Source organism: Lissotriton vulgaris, chromosome 12, assembly GCF_964263255.1.
Source record: "Lissotriton vulgaris chromosome 12, aLisVul1.2, whole genome shotgun sequence".
NCBI classification, from domain to species: Eukaryota; Metazoa; Chordata; class Amphibia; order Caudata; family Salamandridae; genus Lissotriton; species Lissotriton vulgaris.
Window position 1 is genome coordinate 141,946,907 of NC_141700.1, and position 15,509 is coordinate 141,962,415.

The 15,509-nt window shown below is 44.5% G+C and overlaps 1 protein-coding gene across 1 annotated transcript in view; it reads right to left on the minus strand.

The window, feature by feature from the left end:
- The window catches only part of KCNJ10 (potassium inwardly rectifying channel subfamily J member 10), a 243,038-nt gene extending 228,754 nt beyond the window's left edge, over positions 1-14,284 (minus strand). The window contains exon 1 of the mRNA XM_086947610.1: positions 14,019-14,284. The gene's annotated coding sequence lies outside the window, so the exon portion shown is untranslated. The remainder of the gene's footprint in view (positions 1-14,018) is intronic.
- Positions 14,285-15,509: the final 1,225 nt, after the last annotated feature.

Sequence of the window (15,509 nt, forward strand, 5' to 3'; positions counted from 1 at the left end):
TTCACTTTCTATTTTTATAGGATGTGTCTCTTGAACCATGGCCGAGAAAGGAGAGCACGTTTTGCCTGTTCACCCATTGTGTCAAGCACCCATTGTGTCAAGCCATTCATATTTAGAGATAACCATGTTAAAGATCTCATGGTTTTTCACATCTTGGCCCCAGTAACTTCAAACAAAATCTCTCTGTTGCATGGGGTGTGTTAGGCCTCCAACATATTGCGCCTTAGGTAAGTGGATGTCTTTTCCCCTTCTGACTCAGATGGACGTCAGTTAAATAAAAATAAGGCTGGTCCTGTACAGGCAGCTCTCAGTGCTGGATGGAGTTGTACTGTATGGGGGCGAGGTCCACATCCAGTGTGCATAGGAGTGTAGTTTGGGAGAGAGTAGACCACAGAATCTTATGGGGAGGAATCCAAAGAGTTAGAGGGCACTATACCCAATAAGAAGGTCACCCACAATTCCTTGATCTATATCTCTGAACTGGGTCCTTCCTTTCTAATTATTGTGTATGCCGAAGGTGTGTAACCATATAACACGAGAACAACTACAACTATATTTGCGGTCGTCCCTAAAAGAAACTTCTGAAACAATGGTAATCCTGCGACACTGGTGACACCCACACCACTGATGCTGCAGGCTCCGAGCTGCAAATTTAATGCATGGTATAGAACAGTGAATCCACGTGCAGATCAACATACACAATCCCAAAAGAACAGCATATGAGTGTTTCTTGACAGATCCCTATTCCATAGTCAGGGAATCCTTGCCATAAAATTCAGCTGAGTTCCACCTGCCATCTCCGTAGTGGTGGCATTCTCTTACCAATACTAGAGCGATCACCCACTGAAACCTCTCGGCCAGGCTCAAGTCCATCCCTACAACCCCATTAAGATAGGTTACCGAGTATGTATGAAATAAGGAATACAAGACCAGACAAACAGTTTCACTCATTCCTTGTTTAGATTACACAACCCAGGAGGAGCCCAGCCAAGCCTGGCTCCCCGTCTCCATAAAACCAAGGTTCAGGTCACCATAGTCAACAACATAGAGTCGTTAGCTGTCACTTATGGTTTTATTGGTGTCTCTACTTGCTTCGCATCCCTTTTTCCTTGCCTAGTCACGTGCATCCATTTCTGTGTCACATCCTCCAAATGACAATGCTCTTCAGACTCCCCTCCTCACACGTTGCCCCACCATTCATTGGGAGGTTCCTGTGATGTCACGATGGCTATAGTGTCCATCCCAATGACACCCCTGGGTTCAAGTTCTTCCATGAATTTCTTCGGCTCCCCTGATTCCTCAAATGCAGTCATTTGGCCATCTACAATGATTATCATTGTTGCTGGTTCATTTATATCCTTTTGTGGGTCTGAGTGACAGGAAACATTTCCTTTTTTTAATCAGTTTCATAAGAGAAGTAATGTAAGAAAAACTCTTGGCTGATACTATATGGCCTATGCTGTTTTGCTGTATTTATTATTTCATGTGCTCGTTGATGTCTCAAACAACATGCTAGTATTTGCCATTGTTGGGCTTTATTAGGTTGTGCTCTCTAGAACTCCAGGGGATGATCAAAGGTAATGGTAAAAAGAGTAAGCATTAGGGGCCCGATGTAGGTAATTCTAAATTACCACTTCTAAAATACCGAATCATACCGATTCGGTATTTAAGAAGTGGTAAATTAGAAGGGGGAAAATGTAGGTATTTCAGATTCGGTAAATACCGAATCGCTAAGATTCGGTATTTACCGATTTTTGCAAGGGTGCAGGGGGTGTCACTTTGACACCCTCTAGCACCCTGAATTCAGGCACGTGTGCCATGTGGCACACAGACATGCCCTAAGGGCATGTCTGTGTGTCACATGGCACTGGTGTGCATGCACACATGTGCATGCACAGCTGTATTCGGTATTTTACCACCCAATAGGATTGGGTGGTAAAATACCGATTCTTAAAGCCCTGTGGCACTCTGACATGTGCCAGCTACATCTGCATTTACAGAATCGTTATTTTACCGAGTCTGTATTTACCGATTCGGTAATTTAACCGAATCGGTAAATACAGAATCGGTAAAATACCGATTCTGTAAATGCATGCCCTACATCTGGAAACCGTAATACCGGTCGGAAACGGCCGAATTCGGCCGTTTCCGACCGGTATTAGGGCACCTACATCGGGCCCTAGGTTACAGGGGAACTTCCGCATTTTTGAGTTCACAGGGATTCTCAGTATGTGTATATTGTCCCAACGGCTCCTGTCCTCCAGGTCAATTGTTTCTGGGGAAGAGCCCACTCAGCACAGTTTGATCCCGAGGTGTCTTGTCATCTGTCGCCCTATAGATCTCCATGGGTTTGCACCCAGCATGTCTCTTTGCGACTTAAGGCCTGTTCATATCACTGTAGCTCTAACTTGATACAACCATACACCTCAGCGTCCAGCCACACTCCCCCCCCCCCCCCCCTCCCTATGATCGCTTCTTGTTGACCAGGTTCAGGTTAAATCTAGTGCACTGGTAGCTGGCATTCCCCAGCACTAGGTCTCCTGTCGAAAGTTGTGGTCCTTGTGGCTGCGACTCATTGTCTTTTCAAGATACCCTTCATTTCATGATGTTTTGGAGGCACTGTGTGAAGTTTTGAAAGGATGTTATCCTTCCACTTATAAATGGAAAGAATTTTACTCAAGTATGGCCTTTATTAATTGTTTTACAACTATTGAATGATTTATTTCTGTGTCATTCAATTGCTTGCTTTTTATTTGCAGAAGTTAAACTTAGGTTAGGAGGTACCTTGACGTTAATATTATTATATTATTGCGATTCTTTTACATAGCTGATTTCATATTCTGGCTTGGATTAAACCTCTAAGGATTGCGACCTTTCATGATTGCTTTTTGTATTATGTTTTATATGGAATTTCATGGTGTTTTTACTTTTATGTAGTATTGATTTATTTATTGCGCCTATCTGTGTGTGCTTTTATGGTTATGTTTATTAACTGAGCAATGTAATTTGACGTTGATGAACTGCTGGTGCCCATCACTTACAAAGGTACTATTTAGGCACTGCACCCTAGGATGCAGCGTGCAAAGAAATGTCAATCAGGCTCTTACTATCCTTATGACTCTGTTGCCCTATCTTACATATATATATGTATATATGTATATACAGCTTATAGGCTGTCGCTTATAAGCTGTATATAGAAATGCAACACTAACACTGTTAGGGTAGTGATCCATACAATTGGAAGAAACGTCTAGAGTGTTATCCCTGAATACTCAGTTGCAGACCACCAAGTAATAGTGATTTCAAGAAAAAAAAAGGGTGAAAGACCGTCTTTTTAAACTAATATCAAAAACATTTCCTTCATAAAGACTTTAGGCATAGGAGTTAAATCCTTAAAACAAAATGGACATTGATTCACCAAAGTGCCTGTGTGTACTGGAAGTGACATAATTTGCCTTTTGATGCCAAATTACATCACAGAGTTGATCTATTGTCTTTACCTTAATCACTCAACAACCTTCTGTGTGTTCCTAATGATCTAGTAGAAGGGCAAAGAGTGATGCCAAAGAAAGCACAGAGAGATCTGAGAACACGGTTTACATTCTATTCCAGATTCTGTGTTCAGGACCACAGTGACCAGGGGTATGAGAGAAATGCCAGGGCAACAATGCGCAAGTCTGGCATAACATATGCTACCCCAGGACACCCCTAAATGGCATCTGTAAGAAATTGGTTTATTAGTTAAGACTGGTGAAACATCACTGAAAAAGCAACCACAATTCTTGTCAGGGTGAAACACAGGCAAACCCCAAATTACCCTGTGCTTAACCCTCTGGTAGAAGGATAAGAGTAGAAGTTAATAAATTGCTTGAGACTAAAACACAAAAATCCAACTAGTAGAACCAGAGATATGCAGTTTTATAGATTTAGGCAAAAGTTGTGCTTAAAAGTGCCAACTATGGTTATCTCGCCGAGCTGACCGGTGAAAGTCACAAGTTCAGGCCGACGGCTGTGGAGCACGGGCAGGCTACAGGAACTACATTAGGCCTGCTGAAAAAAGTAGCTTAACTCCTGGTTGCGGAGCATTGCAAGGTCGCACATCAAGGATGAGTCACGCATCTGTGGTTCCGAGGAGCTGCGGACTGCAATGTGAGGTCTTATGTCGAGACTGCAGTGTGCATTGGCGGTTCAGAGGAGCTCGGGCTGCAATGAGAGGTCCTACTTCGAGGGGGCATAATGCAGGGGTGGGTCTGATGACCTGCAGGGCAGCGATGCGAGGTCCGTTGTCGAGGATATGTAATGCAGTGTCAGTTTCGAAGTGCTGCGGGGTCCTGTATCAGAGATGTGTTGCATGCTGGTGGTTCCAATGCGGAGCTGCGAGGAGATGCGTTGCACTGCATTGGTTCTGCCCAAAATACCACAGCTGGGCTGGTAGAGCACCTTCCGATCCACTTCCAAGGGTCCAGGACTGGAGTGGCACGACGTGAAGGGCAAGACTCAGAGCAGGCACAGTTGCACTGCAGAGTTCAAGGTGGTTGGAGCCTCTCCTGTCCCTGAGCCTTTGACCAGGAGGCTAGACAATTAGCCTTTGGGGGTCGCTCTGGTGGTCCTGGGCTCAACATGCCTGTCCTGCTACTTCTCCCTCCGGCAGCAGGGCAGCAAGGAAGCAGACTAGCAGTCCTTCTTGCAGGAGACAGCACATCAGTCCTACTGAGCCTTCCACAGGTCCAAAGGTGTATTGAAGAGTTGGGTCTGAGGGTCCCCTATTTGTCCTATGTGCCAGCTTTGAAGTAGGAGATGTTTCTAGAGGGTTCCACCCCAGAGATGTTTGGAATTTCTTGCCTCCCTGCCCTGGCCCCAGCTTGTCGGGGGGACACGATAGACTGGTGTGAAACACTTTCTGACTATGCTGAGGAAGAGCAATTGTGATATGCAAGTGTGGTAGGGGAAAAATCCTTACCCTCCTCAAGTCAGAGATGGCCCATCCAACCAACACTTATTTCCCCTTTGTCTCACTGTCTGGGAGCAAAACACAAAGATCAACTGCCATCTACTCCAAGTCATTTGCCGCAGGATACAGGCTGCAGGCACCAAATGGTTAGGACAAGAAAATGCCAACTTTCTAATAGAAGCATTTTCTGATTTGTGACTTAAAATCGAACTTTAGCATTAAAGAGGGTTTTAAATGTCAATTCTTTCAAGACAAACTTAACATTCCTATCTGGTCCTGATTAAAAGTTATCACTTTTTAATTTAATAAAGTAACCTAATGTTATTCTATGGGAGAGATATGCCTTGCAGTAGTGAAAAAAGAATTTAAGAGGTTTTCGCGGTCAGGACATGCAAAACATAAAACTACATGTCCAACATTTTAAATACACTGCACCCTGCCCTATGGGCTGTTTAGGGCTTTCTCTAGAGGTGACTTGTGTGTATTAAAAAGGAAGGTTTATGCCTGACAAATCGGTGTTTTTTGTCATGGTCAAAATAGCAGTTCAATAATGCACACACAGGCTGCAATGTAATGTACAGGCCCTGGGTACATGTAGTACCACTTAACTAGAGATTAAAAAGTAAATTAAAGATGCCAATTAAGGGTAAGCCACTTTTACCATGTTTAAAGAAGAGACCACAAGCACCTTAGCACGTGGAAAAGTGCACAGAGTCCTAAGGCCAACAAAAACAAATTCAGCAAAAACAGGAGTAAGGTAGAAGATTTGGGGAGAAGACCACCCTACGGCTGACTTGTCTAACAACATCCACTCCAGGAGGGGCAGATTTAGTATTTTTTGCACAGCAACCAAAGTTCCTGCGCTACATTGGGCAGGGTGGAGACATCAGCGTAGAGCCATACCTATTAAATGTGGCCTCCTACTGCTCACTAATGCTGCTTGGCATCATACACAGTCTTTTCACCATGCTGCAGAGGTGTGTGTGTGTGAGACATCTAGCATGGTATTTGTGTATTTGTACTAGGCGTATAGCCTTCAAAAATAAAACCTATGCCTAGACAGGTTCTTAGGCATTCCACACACAGTACATGCGCTGATCAGTGTAGCACACATGCAGTGTGCGAAATGTTTAGCAAAATGAAAATAGTTCTCAGGCTTACACTGCTACTGCAAGGATGGATTTTTGTTATACAAAGCCAAGCTATCCCAGTAGATAGGGCTTTGTGTTTAAAACTTTGTGCTGATCAGCCCAAGTTACACCCAAATGATGCCCCTTTTCTGAATCCCTTGATGCAAAGTGGCAGAAAGCAAGGCAAAGTGATATCTGTGATGAAAAAAGGCCTCTTTTCCAGCACAAACGACATTGACTGGGAAGTAAACTCCCTTGCAAAGGTGTGTGCTGCTTTGCTTCACTTTAGTGACTTTGCCTCAGCACAAACTCTTTTTAAATCTGACCCTAGATATAGGTTTGTGTGGGCCATCAGTGACAACAGTCTTATTTCTTGGATGAAATGTAGTCATGCCTTTTTTTCTAGCACTATTGGGAATGAATTTACCTCGATGAAGGCATATGCATCAGTACCCTTCCAAACTTAAGTACTCAAGCGTCCCTATGCTTGCAGCTTTACATCACTAAGAAATGGCTCCCTCCCTTCAGTGGAGAAGTATATAGAATTATTAGAATTGTCGTTGCGGCCTGTGACAGAACCTAAAAATGTTTCAATACAGATTATCTCCACAACCTCTATCTACACCACAATGTCCCTCACTTGAATTTTATGGTATTGACCCATTTGTAAACAACAAAAAGGTGCTAGTGGGATGCTTGCAATTGTCTCAGCCACTGACAAGCATTCCAGCTCATCCTGTTTTGCCCACTGCACCACTTCAAACAGGGAACAACCATATGCAAATGAGTCCTGGTGCTGCTCCAAGAGGAAGAGCCCAGCCCAAACTGCCTGGCACATGCCTTGGCGGCATCTAAGATGCACGCTCTATGTACATAGACCGCTATAGGCTATTGTTGCTCCTATATACTAGTACCTTCTGTGCTTTATTTGTTTACTCACTTACTTGACAAAAATCCTACAGATGGGTTCTTTATTGCAGTGCAGATGAAGAAAACATTGACAGGAGCATTAGAAGCAGAAAGCCTGGGACAAGGGGCTACTAATACAGTGTATCAATTGTTGGGTGACCTCACTAGAGTCTTAAAGTCCAGGAAATGAATGAAATGAAATGAAAAAGGATTTATAGAGCGCATGGCTGCCCGGGAGCGTCCCAGCGCTGAGAGTGCAATGGACAACTGAGGAGAGACTGAAGGGTGGAAGGAGTGAATTTTAAAGTTATTGTGGGAAAAGGTAAGTCTTCAGCAATTTACGAAATTTCATATAGTTAGGTTCAGAACGCATCCGGATTGGCAGAGAATTCCACAGGGTTGCTGCTGTGACTGAAAAACGTCGCCCTCCAGTGCGGGCCTTCTTGACTCTGTGAACAGTGGCCAAGTTGCCTTGAGATGAGCGCAGGGACCTGGTAGGTTTGTAGGGATAGAGCATAGTCCTCAGCATAGGGGGCCCTTTACCCTGCAGAGATCTGTGAGTAATACTCTGGAGGGACACTTCACTTTGATGTCTACTTTGTTTTAAGACAGGTAGCAGTTTTTAGGTCAAAGGGTAGGGTAGTGGGGTATTCCAGTGAAGTGGTGCCAGGGGTGCAAATGGGTAAAACGGCTTGGACTGAGAACGTTGAGGTTGGTGGTTGTGTGGCAGTGGAAGGCTTGGGATCAGAGTACGGGTCGGTAAGAGAATATAACGGAAGAGCGAGCCAGAGCCGAGCCAGGGGTCTGGCATGCTTCTAAGAGTCAAAATAAGAGTGGAGCCCCAGTAGGGCTGGACTGGCCATAGCGGGCATCGGGCGTCGGGCATCGGGCGTTGGCCCGGGATCCTGGAAGGCCAGGGGCCAGTTTTGCAGCGATGCAGCAATATCCGCCCCCTGTAACAAAAGCAGCAGTGCTGGGGCTGTTTTTCTTAAGCAGCAGTGCTTCAGGCCAGCCCCCCACCCCCTCCCCCCCAGGTGTGGGTCGGTCCCACAAAATTGCCAGGGATGCTTTGGATTCCCAGTCTGGCACTGTGAGCCAGCAACATTATTGTCTTAATGTGACGGGAGGGTGGGGGGACAGGATGGCTGCAGGTGGGCAGTGATAGGCTGCTCCATGAATGGATATGTGCATGCTGGAGAGGCTGGTGCACCTGATAGGTTGGTAGAGGAGGCAGTCATATATCACACTAGCACCTCTGCTGCAGCCCTACCTGCTTAGCAGCTCAGCCTTTCGTAGTGTCGCCAGTGCCAGGGCCCAAGGTATTCCACTGCAGCTGCACGGACCACAGCTCCTGCCCCTGCTGGCCGAGTGGCAGTGCCAGCATTACCTACTTGCCATCACCATTAAACAAGGGTTACATTTTAGACTAACACATGTCACCCCAAGCTGTGGGGATTGCCTGGAAGCTCACGTTTATCCTTAGTTTTATTGCACTGAGTTGCTAAAAACTCGTGCTTAAAAAAATGGGCTGAGAGCACTGCCACGTGATGTACTCTCATAAACGTGCCGGTGTTTAAAGCATAAGTGCCGGTAACAAGCACTGGCAAACACCGGCACAATATAAGCAGTGTCACCCATCGCCCATGGCATGTTTTTCGCACCGCCTGCTCTTTCTTTCCCACCCGTTTCTCAGCACTCCCGGAAGGGGGGAAGGAAAGGAAAAGGGAAAAAAAGGGAAAAGGGAAAAGGGAAAAGGGAAAAAAGGGAAAAGGGAAAAAAGGAAAGGAAAGGAAAGGAAAGGAAAGGAAAGGAAAGGAATGGAAAGGAAAGGAAAGGAAAGGAAAGGAAAGGAAAGGAAAGGAAAGGAAAGGAAGTCAGTTTGATCGAATAACTATGGTAACAGCTTTGCCAGTCCTAAGCAACACAGAACATTGGAGAAAGAGTGCAAGATGAAGTTCGCCGGAAGTAAAGGCATGTAATTATGTGCTACAGACATACAGTGATGTCTGCAGGGGGGGGGGGGGGTGTTTTTAAGTGCCACCTGTTGCTCATGCTGGAGTTGTATTACCGGATAAAGCCTAATAGACTTGTGCTCACTCTCCCTGCTCAGAAAGGAGATTAACTCTAATCCTACAAATTACAACCCTTTGTGTAAAATGCACTCTAAACTGACAAACGTGACTCTGGGGCTCAGTTTGGTCCAATGAGAGTGGGAGTTTGGTTTTATTTATTAACAGAGTATTTCAGAAGCTCCTGAGGAGTGTATTTTCGCCTGAACTCCCAAGTTTATTTCCAGTTTGTTAAGGTTTTTAGGTGTTCAATCAGTAAAACATAATAATCAGAAAAGTGCTACTTTCGAACGCATTTCATAATTTCATAGAAAAAAAAAAACCTTCACAAATTTTTCTTTTACATTGCACTTTGAAAGTCAACAGTATTTTTATCATTAATGTAAGACTGAAATGTGTATTAAATTAATAAGTACACAAAAGATAAGCCAAAGCAGTGTAGGTCCTACCGTTGCACAAGTGAATTGTACTAAATATCACCAGTGACCCCACGCTCAACTTTTCATGGCCCCACTGCCTAGAAGCCACAACGATTCAATTCACGCCACAACAATTAGAAAAGGCGCGCCCACTATATTGTTTTGTTTCCGGCTCAAATTCAGGCAATCCAATGTTAACAAATATAACAATGATGAACAAGAAGTGAGATTCAAAATTGTCAGGAGTCTTAAGAATGTGTCCAGCATCCAATTTCTTTTGATTTTTCAATACATTAAATTTTCCAGTCGGCCCGGTCACTTCTTGTTCATCACTGTTATATCTGTTAACATTGGATTGCCTGAATTTGGCCCGGAAACAAAACTCTAACCTGTGAGGGTCTTAAGAGGCTCCGTTGAGCGCTGAGCTCACCCGGAAAGCCAGGTCTTGAAGTCCTTCCTGAACTGGGGCAATGTGGGAGATTGCCAGAGGTGGAAGGTGTTCCAGGCTCAGCCCACCCGACACAGATTTACCAATTTCCCATGGTAAATGTGTGGATGACACAACTCAGAACTGGGATTTTGGTGTGGAATTCCACCTTGTAACAAAGGGTCTGCATGGTAATTCCCCATTCCCTGGGAACTAACTCGCAACTGCAGGAATTTCATAAAGAAATTCAAGCGAGCAATGATACATCCAGCTTCCTGGAATTCTCTCATTGAATTTCTCTATACTTGGAATGTAGGTCACAGTGTCAGGCTGGGCCCAGTTTCAAATAAGTTATATTCAAAGAGACAATTAATTGATGTAAAAAGGTGATACTCGTCCAGGATATTGCAAAATAATTCAAATATTAAATTGTTTTATGGTATTGTAAATATAAGATAACTGCATAACAGTAGTTTTGACCCTTGTTTCAAAATTCAAGTAAAGCTACAATTACAGCTAATAATGCTTCAACCTGGATATTGCTGCCTAATACAGCGCCTAATATGGTATTAGACCATCCCAAGTATCCTCAAATTATCACAGATATGGGTACTGATGCACAGGGTGATATAGTGATTTGCTTGGGCTCACGGTGTGGTGAAACGAGGAAGTATCATAGTATCACAAATCTATAGGTTCTAGGGACAGAGACTCTATCTCCTCTCCAATCCCAGACAGGCAGGGCGGTGATTTAGCCAACGACCAACCACTCTGCACACGGCACAACGCCAAACCATGTGGCGTTGTCTCATTGTTGGAAGGACTTCACATCCCACGTCAGAGCAGGTACTGGCTGAAAGAAAGTGCAATCAGGAAATATATCCTGAGGTTGCACCTCTGGGAGGACCAGGCAAGAGCCAGAAGCATGAGAGGTTTGGTGGCATCCAGCCATACCTCTTTCAGAGACTCCAGTCTCTTGAGAAATATTGTCTTTTATTTCTAGACAGGCAGCTTCTCTCTAAAAATATAGTAAAAGACTGCAAAATCCTGGGGGCAAGAGAGAAGGGTAAAGGGGCATAGCTTCAAAAGCATACAAATAGCTTCATGTCGCTGATGCATCTTATTTATTCAATTATTTATTTATGGCATTTATTGAGTGGAGCCGAGCCACAGGGGTAGAAGTTGCTTTATGTCTAAGAGTTCAGAGAGACTAGAAGACCGTCATCACTAGAACTACCACCTGCATTCTGGGTGGGTATCAGCATCACTGGTACCAAGCTTCCAGCCAGTAGAGTCCCAGGGCAGAACAAGCCGGGAAAGGCGCATGAGGATTTATCATAAAGCAGGCCTAGGAACCCTCTTATGGATTCTGAGAACCGGTCCATAGCCTGGGGGCAAGGCGGGAAAAAGCCTGCTTTGCAGTTAGGGTGTTCTTCGGCATCTCAGCCTCCAGGCGTGGCTCTCAATTCGTCCTAAGGCAGTATGTGTGGCCTCTGACTGTTAATGCCGGAAGAGAATGAACTAGAGGGGGGAAATCTTCTGCGTACACTTGTCAGGAAGATCTCACACGGAGTGCAGTGTCCCCATTCTGCCTAAGTGTGTGTGAACAGGGAAAAGCACTAAACCCGGGCCTTGATTCAGCAAATGAGCCCGAGTTGTGGCCACGTCTATAGGTTGTAAGCCAACATATTGAGCAAAATACGTCATAGTGCCCGATTATTGCATACAAAATATTGAAAACCTAAATATTGTGAAGATAAGTATATATATGCAGGTATAGATGTACTATTCTTAACTCCATATTGATGTACTTTGAACATATGTATATATATATATATATATATATATATATATATATATATATGTATATATATATATATATATATATATATATATATATATATATATCATATTATATATATATATCATATTATATATATATATATATATATCATATTATATATATATATATTGTATTGTAATTGCATTTATATGGCGCTTACTACCCCTGACGAGGCGTCGAAGCGCTTATATATATATGTGTGTGTTTGTGAATTAATTATAGTAAATCTATTTTACCCTATGCATACTTAACTTCACAAAATTGTGCTTCTCAAAAATCAGGCCTCAATATATTAGGCCTCAGTATTTTGGTCCCACTATCTTTTGCATTCTATATTCTAGCTGAATACCATTTATTTATTTTGGGAAATGGTGATCATGGAAAAAGTTTTTTTTAATTCCTAAAGAGTTGAATCTCGCACAAAATGCTACCTGTGCGCCAAAATGTCCCCTTCTACCTCTGACAATGACCAGAAGTTTTTGTGAGTCATGCAACTCCACTGATAAAATTTCGTACGTAAAGCATAAAATATGTAGACAACCAATATGGATATGGGGCATCCCCGCTCATTCTGCAACAAAGAGGTCTAAATGTCTAGATCAGAAAAACAAAAAGAGGAAATCTCACAAACCACTGGCACTTTGGAAGTGGTACAACACCATTGCAGTAATGTCTACCTAACCTAGGAGCTAACGCAAAGGGAAAACATGCTTAGAACACAAATCAGATCTAAAAGCGACCTTGACACTAGAAGGGCGATCACAATAAAATATGCAAAAACCAAACCAAAGTCAAGCATTCATTCAATACCAGACTGAACCCAGAAAATAATTAAGATTCCTTAAACCAAACTTCCAGCTCCCAGAACTTAAGGTAGGCTCGCCGGATGGACCCTTTGAGTCATGGGCTTTCTGTCAAATAACCAGTGCATTCTGGGATTTGTAGTCTTGGTTTACTGCAATAAATTAGACTTGAATGATACATTGCAATCCTTTGGAAAAAGGACTGGAGGGTAACGATAGTTAGAATAGGAGCAACTGGTGGGACACAACCTTCTCCAATCAGTTACTGACTCAAAAGGGTTCGACTGCTACACTGACAAGGAAGTGTGAATGGAGCAAAGGAATTCATTATTGACCATACTGCTGTGACATAAATACTTCAAGGGAAGAAAATGGCAGCAAGTGGCACTCACAGCCGCCCCCCCCATTACATCTGAGCCAATATGATGGAGCAAAACCATTGAAAGCACCATTTAACTTGGAAAATTCTCCAACGTGCAAGTTACCGCCTGGTGACGGGAAAACTGGAAAAAATGGAAACAAGTTCTCAATCCACGAACAGCAAAAAAATAGGCCTTAACCAAAAACACTTCACATCGCGACGGACACGTCTTTTGATGAAAGCAAAGCCCAACCAGGCACAGGACGACCAAAACAAACAAACAAACAACGCTGGCATGCCCAAGATGTACCATCCGTCATTGCATACCTCCAATTCCAAATTAGATTCATCTCCAAACACAGGTTGGTACAATTTTCCATAAATGACAGTTATCCTGTGGCACTTGTCGGCGTTCACGAAAACACCGAATTATACATTTTGTGTGACATGAAACCAGCCAGGCTGTTAACTGAGGCACGTTTGAGGCTCTCCTACACAAATGATACTGCGTCATACAGGGAATGAGGTAACCTGCTCAGTGGGTTAATGCACCTGCAGCAGAAATGTGTCAGCAACCGCGAGCACCGAAGGGGCCCGCTCAGCCTTCTGTCGTGTGAGGAAGAAGAAATGACCCCCCCTCGAGTTGACGAACACATTCACCTGCCCTCTAACATATCTAGAAAGCTCTTGACTGTGACAGCAAGCGTCATATAACATACATCATTCATTCTACGGTCATTATTAAGGGAGAAATAGGCACAGTGTACCATAATCTCTTAAACTGCCCCCCCCCCCAGGGGCGCGAAACAATGGGCACTATGCACACTGGCGCGTGCGGCCGCCGGACGTGGGATGCACTGGCAAGCCTCTTGTTCACGAAGATGAATGTCAGGCTTGTCCGGCTCCTCAGGAACGCACGTGCGTAACTGCGCAGGAAAAAACTTAAAATAACAGCTATCTGCGAAACACCAACCGAGACGAGCGGTGTGAACTACTGATTTATTACTACGTCAAGCACTAGTGCACGCCGTGAAATGATAACCAATACATGATACAAATGTGTGTATACACAGTTCTATATAAAACATGCATAAGTGCATTCCTACCTTGAGCGCACAGCAGATGCTTCACCAAAACTAGCGCTAATTCTTGTCCCTCGGTCTTCAATGCGCTGTAGGGCGACAGGGAGCCTTGCACATGCTGGCGACAGGTCCCAGAGAAGTGCGGAGGGAGGGGTGTCTCTGTGTCTTTTAATGTTCCGTCCAAGACCAGAGAGTGCCCCCAGGCCCGGGGGGCCTGCCACTGTCTGTTGTGATGCCACAGCCTCCTATTTTTTGTTGTTGAGCTGTGTTTTTTTGTGAGTTGCTTACAAAACTTTGCTCAAGTTCAGTTGAATGAAAGGATTTTTTTCCCTGCGGGAGGAGGAGCGGCGGGCAGCGGCCGGCAGCTCCCTGGACCCTATCCGATCTCAAGCAGGCGGAGAAGGGCGACTTTGTGATTGGTGGTGAGCGGGGCAGAGGGGGGGAGGGAGGGTAGGGGACAATGTAGGAGAAAAGAGGAGCTGGTCAGTGAAAGGGAGAGAGAGGGGAGGGGCCGCTGGCAGGTGGGTGGGTGGGTGGGAGGGGGAGTGAAAGTTTTAGTGGAAAGTTAATGAGGTGTAAATAAATCCCTTATTCATAGGGGAGGTCAAGTTACAGAGAGAGGAGAAAACCAGAGTCCAATGGGGAACTTGAAAGGAGGGAAGTGATCGGAGATAAGGCTACTGTATGACAGGGGGGGGCTGAATACCAGCCCTCGAGGGGAGCTGGGTACTGTACCAGAGAGTGGGAAGGGGGATGAAAACAAGGCGATGAGGGCTGGAGTGCTCTCTGCCTACAAATGAACCATGCTCTCTTAGACTGCTCTCACATTCCCTCCAGTTCACCTCCTTGGGGTGCAAGGGTAAAAAAGGAGAGTGGAGAATGGACCGGATGAGGTCGTCTCACCCCCTAACGTGACTGACCTTACTCCAGCCCCACTTGCTTTTCAGAGGCCCCCAGCCAGAGTGACCCCCTCACACCAGGTTGTTACCGACCCTGTTTCTTTTCACCCTCAAATCATTGTTTTCAAGTGTGTTTGTCTCATTAGTTTAGGAGAAGCAAAGCAAGACTGCAACACCCAGAATGCACCAGGGGAGCACACAAAAAGTTCAGGACTGGAAACTGTGTCCGTGATGTGCTGGAAGGAGGCGGTACCCTATGACCACTGGTTGTGCCCAGTGCTTAAAATGTGCCGGCACTTTCAGCTACTGAGTGCCGGCACTTTTTTTATATTGAGAGGGAGAGTACCTGCACTTTTCAAAAGAGACATAATAGCTTTAATTCGAGAGCACCAGCACTTCTCTGAAACAAACAGGTACTCTGATACAGGGTACCCACACTCCTATTTTTCCATTTCATGCAGTGGTTGTGCCACATCACAGTGCAGGACTTTTACATGATTTGATACTCTCGCTAGAATCCAATCCCAAATTTGAATCTCCTCCCAGAAAAATGTGCTTTTCGTATTCACAAATGGTTGGTACTCGGGAAAAGTGCTTTGTACCTGGATTATTACAT